We start from the raw sequence: 7,219 nt of genomic DNA, 5'->3' as shown, positions 1-7,219 counted from the left end.
CCCTTTACAGGCGACGGAAAAGAATAACAGCGGCTAAAAGAGGTCAGTATATCTGAAATGCGTAGGGAGACACTGGTCAGAGAAATAGCAAGCATCGAACTTAAGCTAAAGGAATCTTATAGGAGTCAGGAATCGCGGGAAGAACTAAAAGCCATAAATGAAATCGAAAGAAACCCAAAGTATTTCTTCTCCTATGCCAAATCAAAGTCGAGAACAACGTCCAGTATTGGGCCCCTACTTAAACAAGATGGGTCCTACACAGATGACAGCAAGGAAATGAGTGAGCTACTCAAGTCCCAATATGACTCAGTTTTTAGTAAGCCGCTAACCAGACTGAGAGTCGAAGATCAAAATTAATTTTTTATGAGAGAGCCACAAAATTTGGTTAACACAAGCCTATCCGATGTTATCCTGACGCCAAATAACTTCGAACAGGCGATAAATGACATGCCCATGCACTCTGCCCCAGGGCCAGACTCATGGAACTCCGTGTTCATCAAGAACTGCAAGAAGCCCCTATCACGAGCCTTTTCCATCCTATGGAGAGGGAGCATGGACACGGGGGTCGTCCCACAGTTACTAAAAACAACAGACATAGCCCCACTCCACAAAGGGGGCAGTAAAGCAACAGCAAAGAACTACAGACCGATAGCACTAACATCCCATATCATAAAAATCTTTGAAAGGGTCCTAAGAAGCAAGATCACCACCCATCTAGAAACCCATCAGTTACACAATCCAGGGCAACATGGGTTTAGAACAGGTCGCTCCTGTCTGTCTCAACTATTGGATCACTACGACAAGGTCCTAAATGCACTAGAAGACAAAAAGAATGCAGATGTAATATATACAGACTTTGCAAAAGCCTTCGACAAGTGTGACCATGGCGTAATAGCGCACAAAATGCGTGCTAAAGGAATAACAGGAAAAGTCTGTCGATGGATCTATAATTTCCTCACTAACAGAACACAGAGAGTAGTCGTCAACAGAGTAAAGTCCGAGGCAGCTACGGTGAAAAGCTCTGGTCCACAAAGCACAGTACTCGCTCCCATCTTGTTCCTCATCCTCATATCCGACATAGACAAGGATGTCAACCACAGCACCGTGTCTTCCTTTGCAGATGACACCCGAATCTGCATGACAGTGTCTTCCATTGCAGACACTGCAAGGCTCCAGGCGGACATAAACCAAATCTTTCAGTGGGCTGCAGAAAACAATATGAAGTTCAACGATGAGAAATTTCAATTACTCAGATATGGTAAACACGAGGAAATTAAATCTTCATCAGAGTACAAAACAAATTCTGGCCACAAAATAGAGCGAAACACCAACGTCAAAGACCTGGGAGTGATCATGTCGGAGGATCTCACCTTCAAGGACCATAACATTGTATCAATCGCATCTGCTAGAAAAATGACAGGATGGATAATGAGAACCGTCAAAACTAGGGAGGCCAAGCCCATGATGACACTCTTCAGGTCACTTGTTCTATCTAGGCTGGAATATTGCTGCACACTAACAGCACCTTTCAAGGCAGGTGAAATTGCTGACCTAGAAAATGTACAGAGAACCTTCACGGCGTGCATAACGGAGATAAAACACCTCAATTACTTGGAGCGCTTGAGGTTCCTAAACCTGTATTCCCTGGAACGCAGGCGGGAGAGATACATGATTATATACACCTGGAAAATCCTAGAGGGACTAGTACCGAACTTGCACACGAAAATCACTCACTACGAAAGCAAAAGACTTGGCAGACGATGCAACATCCCCCCAATGAAAAGCAGGGGTGTCACTAGCACGTTAAGAGACCATACAATATCTGTCAGGGGCCCGAGACTGTTCAACTGCCTCCCAGCATACATAAGGGGGATTACCAACAGACCCCTGGCAGTCTTCAAGCTGGCACTGGACAAGCACCTAAAGTCGGTTCCTGACCAGCCGGGCTGTGGCTCGTACGTTGGTTTGCGTGCAGCCAGCAGCAACAGCCTGGTTGATCAGGCTCTGATCCACCAGGAGGCCTGGTCACAGACCGGGCCGCGGGGGCGTTGACCCCCGGAACTCTCTCCAGGTAAACTCCAGGCAGACAAAAACTACAGTACTACACATAAATACTTAAATATCAAAACATTTCCTGATAAACATTATTCGTCGTATTAATTATAGATTTTACTTTTAAAATATAGATAATATAACATTGATATAATATTCCTATGACATTAAATACCGGTGACTTATATAATGTCACTCCACGAAGTATTGGATAAGCTTTATTTTTTCATAAAGTCAGCGAGTGATTTCCATTTTCCAGAAAACGTAGATGAAATTTAAATAAAGACCTTTCGAATTAATAGTGTTTCTAAAATTCTTAGAGGGAGTATATTTTCAAGCGACAATTATTTATATGAACCCCTCTTCTCGCATAAAACAACGGAATAATTTAATTTACATTGAGGTGCGAATATGGATGTTTCAAGGACAGGTAAATTGCCAAGGCCTCCAATAAGAGATGGCATTACATGGATTTGTCCAGCAGTTGCTTCAGTTGGGGACGAGAAAGCTTGACCAGATGGTAAGGAAACAGTAAGACATTATTTATATTCTCCCGGGTAACTTCTGGGAGGTTGCGAAATGTTTATGTATTTTTATGACGGCCTAGACTAGTGAATTATTGATGGTTCGTGCCACAACGTCTTCCATGCAAGGAGTCGAAGAGAGAGATGGAAAGGTGGAAAAGTTATTAACAAGGCTAGAAATAAACTGGTGGAAAAATAATTTTATTTGTGGCCCTGCTCTTTGACCCACCATGATTAAAAAAAAATATGATTTTAGAAACGTTTCAGGAAAATTGTTTTTGAGTAAGAGAGCAAAGCAGCTGGCTAATGTTTCAGCAAGAAAATTTAGACAAAAAATAAACAGGTGAAAGGCCATCCACGGGACGGTACATGGCGAAAATCAATACGACTGGAATATGATTAGTTTTTGCTGCGATATCAGCTTTCGTATACACAATGAATTTCTGAATTGTATTTCTATGTGGGAATTTACTGTGACCAATGATGTACATAACGCTGTATATGCGGTATAATCGCAAAGAGGCGATCTTAAGGTGGAACAAACAACATGGGGATGGAAATTATTAGCTCAAGATCTTTCGCACTCGTACATCGTCAGGAGCTATGCATTGTTGCAAGTCTAGCAAAAGATATAACGGGGGGAAATTCACACAGAGGCATAGTAAAGCGTGCCGGAGTCGACTCGTACCCCTACATGTGGGAACGCCTGCTAGTCAACCACACCTCTAGTCCTCTCAACCCCCATATTGGGGTAAGGGAAAGGGGAACCTCCGAGGTAAGTTTATTTAGGCACAGGTACACATACGTACAATTATCATATATAGTGTAAATTACTTAGGATAAAATGGAGAAGTGACAGCCTGAATCCGCATCCAATCACTATCAGCTAATCTAGCGCCATATGAAATCATGTTACCTTATTAGTTAACATACCCACAGACTCAGGTTTTAAGGTTTTATGCAACTGTGTTAATATACGAATCAGATGTGCTTGTTACCCTATACTACTTTATGCTCTTGCGCTACCGTCCACAGAATGGATATGGGGTGCACAATAAACTAGCCATTTCGGTGGCGAAATCTAAAAATCTAATATGTCAGAGAATGTTCCAGAAAGAGCCAGAAGATTCTATACAAAGATCTCTACAAGTTTATCTACTATCATATTTACCTACCCACTCCATACAGAGTCTTGTTTACACATTTTAAATGCATATTGTAATAGTAACTGTATTCCTAGATATCCCCTCAGGGGAGGTTCCTTGATGCTGGCGAGGGGTTCTTGGATCTAGGGAATTGGATCTGTGCTCCAGTTCCCTGAATTGAGTCTGAATGCCTTTCATTCCCCCCCCCACAGGCACTGTATAATCCCTACAGGTTCAGCGCTCCCCCATTATTATAATAATAGATATGCTAAGAAGCCTGAATGTCGTCTGTTTTTGGGAATGACTTGGGTTATCCTTGGCAACTCACACATGCTGTTATGGTCCTCACTGGAAATAAGTCATTTTGATTTTTGGGGGTTATCCAAAGTAATTTACACCTATGTTAAACGATGTATGATGATTGTAATTATGTGTACCTGTACCTAATTAAATTAACATAATAATCGTCATCACCAATATATTGATATGTGTTATAGTTGCAGTTACCAATATTTTATTACGTGTAAACTACAATTTGTAAACTGCACAAAGATATAACATCCCCTGTTACGATAAGTTACTACGTCTTTCTTGGGTTATCCTACACATGTTGCTATGAATGACAGTTGCCATATTTCTTATCACTAGGACCCCAGAGGCGATAAGCCACAGCTTGTTTTTCATAAGTTATCCTAGGAAACTCACCTAAATGTTGATATATATATGTTGCACTCACCTAAACTTATGTAACCGTACTCGTATGCAGAGCCTGAAACAGACTTGCAACTGCTAACTGCCTATTACAGTATACCCTCAAAACGGGGGGATGCTATTCTTTCCGGAATTCCAGTGTACAGCATTACAGACAACGGGACGCGCTCTCCGACGGGCGAAACGTGTAGGACAGGCTGTCCTAGGTACCTCACATATACATATGTTGCTGTGTATGGTAGTTGCAACCCTTAACTTGAGTGACCGTGTTCATATGCAGCTGTTCATGAATAGGCTTCCTACTGTTTGTTATTTATCACAGTATACCCTCAAATGGGAACCAGGGATATTGAGAGCCAACGGGGGCAAACTCTCACCTGTACTCACCCACGGGGATGCTAAACCTTCCGGAATTCTCCATGTCCGGCGACACAGATGGGCGGGATCTGCGACGGGCGAAACGTGCTATACAGATGGGGAGAACGGAGGACTAATGCTACCAAATCCTTACGAGGATCCCTTCCGTTGCATAATGAGCAATCCGGGGATTTTGTGTAGCATCCTTGCTTAAGATTGTGCACAGTTGACCCTACCAAATAGCAGACGAGTTTGTACAATCCATGACTTGAGCTTTACAAGGCATTCCTATCATGTTTTAAGAGAAAGGATTCAGTTATGTTTCTTTCCATGATGGAACTAGTAGGTACAATGACCTGAGTTGCTGTCCACCTTGGCAGATGATTCAACTCATGAGCAGTCCTAATCGAATACTGATATTTGGATAGTCTGATTTCTGGTGGTCTACCTGTTTGCCCGACGTATGAAAGAGGGCATAGTGTGCATGGGATCTTGTGTTTAAATATTCCAATCCAAATTCAATACTAGACCTTGCCTTGTATAGGCACTGTTGTCTAAACCACGAGCCTCATCAGTATCCATTTCTCTGTTCCAAAAAATTAAATTTCACTCTTAAAACTATCAGATTTGTGTAAGGAGTATAGGGAAAGGGGGAGAGACTTAATTCACTGACTCATATCACAAGACGCCTCAAGGGAGGTTCCTTGACGCTGGTGAGGGGCTCTTGATTTAGGGAATTGGATCTGTTCTCCAGTTCCCTGAATTAAAACTGAATACCTTCCACCTCCCCCTCACAGGTGCTGTATAATCCCTACGGGTTTAGCGCTCCCCCATGATTATAATAATCATATCACGAGAGTTAATACCGTTTTTATTGAACGTTTTCTCTAAAGAGAGCTTTTTCATGGTTTGAAGAAAGGTTATCTACGTACGAAAAGTTCTGTATATGAAGTTTTGCTCTCCTCTAAGGGTCTTTATTACCCCCTTTTTATGGCATTTTTTCAACCATCCATAGTAGGTTATAGGCGTTAGACTCTCCCAGAAAGGTCGAATAAGTATTTAAAAAACGGTTTTTGTAAGCTCTATTAATTTTAACATCTGTAGCTTACTATACGAGTTATATCACTACTTAGAGAAGCCTTCGTATTGATCCCCAGGACCTTCCTCTTCCTCTGCCTCCCGGAGATTTCGTCGATCAGATTGAGCTCTGTATGAAGTTTAAATGATTTTCTTTTAAATAGCCACGCTGGCTGCTAGAATAGAGCGTCAGTCTTATTGTTAGCGGACGGAGGATCGAGCCTTCAACACGTGTTCAACACGTAAATATAAAAATATTTCTTTTTTCAACAGCATCGTCTATATGTAATCATATAGGATGGGTACGGGTTTCCCCTTAAGGTCTGTCTTGGTGAATTTACACACTGAACACCTGGAAAGTAGACGCTTCATTAAATGTTATCCACCGCAGTGCCTCATGGGTGCAAACAATTCATGTGTACAACACTATTACACCACTAGCCATTTGATGAAACGGAATGACGCTCACTTATTGATCAGTTAACCAGGCATTCCAAATAAAAATATCCAGGAGTAGGATTAATCTCTATTTCAGATATAGCTGTACAGAACAAGGCAGCTTCATCATCTTGAAAATGTTAACACTAATCCTCCTTAAAATGACAGACACTATTACACCTGACAACAGTCTCGTGGCTGGGTTGGCAGCGCACTCAGCTCACATACTGTATCCGGGGTTAGATCCCCAGCACAGGTGGGAATGTTGAACGTGCTTTGTTACATTTTGCTGCCCGTTTACCCTAACGCCCAAGTACCTACTTACCTGGGTGTTAGGCGATTATTGTGTGTCGTACCTTGGGGGTGAGCATTGAAATGAGCTGAGGAGGGATAACAATACTTAGCCTGTAAAACTGATTTGTGTAAAACAAAATAAAAGTGACGTATATTATTACTACTACTACGTCTTGATTAACCCAGCCCATTATATCTCACTTTGTGTACTATCTCTGCACTTATATTTTTCGTATTGCCTTGTTAAAGCTCCCGGCGAGCGAAACGTAGCCGTAATGTTGCTCTTGTGTCTTGTCGTAACATACTGTTTGTAATTTTACCAGTACTTTTAAGGTACTCCTTAAACAAATTTTTTACCCACTTATGTGAAACTTCATTTCACAGAGGGCGTTTCTCTCTCACTGTTTGAACGAAGATTTTAATTTAATCCCTATATTAGCTGTTGTTGTTGCTTCAGGAAATAGGACAAGTGTTTCCCGACACGGCTCTTAATCATGACTTGTAGATTTTATTAGGTTAGATAGGTTTGTCAGGAAACAGGACAAGTGTTTCCTGACGCAGGTCTTAGTCATATGATGACCCGCAGCTGAAGCTTTTGGTCATCTGACTGAGGCCTTCCGC

The sequence above is a fragment of the Cherax quadricarinatus genome, chromosome 20 (assembly GCF_038502225.1).
Source record: "Cherax quadricarinatus isolate ZL_2023a chromosome 20, ASM3850222v1, whole genome shotgun sequence".
Lineage (NCBI taxonomy): Eukaryota > Metazoa > Arthropoda > Malacostraca > Decapoda > Parastacidae > Cherax > Cherax quadricarinatus.
The sequence above is the reverse complement of the archived record's forward strand: the minus strand, read 5'-3'. Positions refer to the sequence as shown.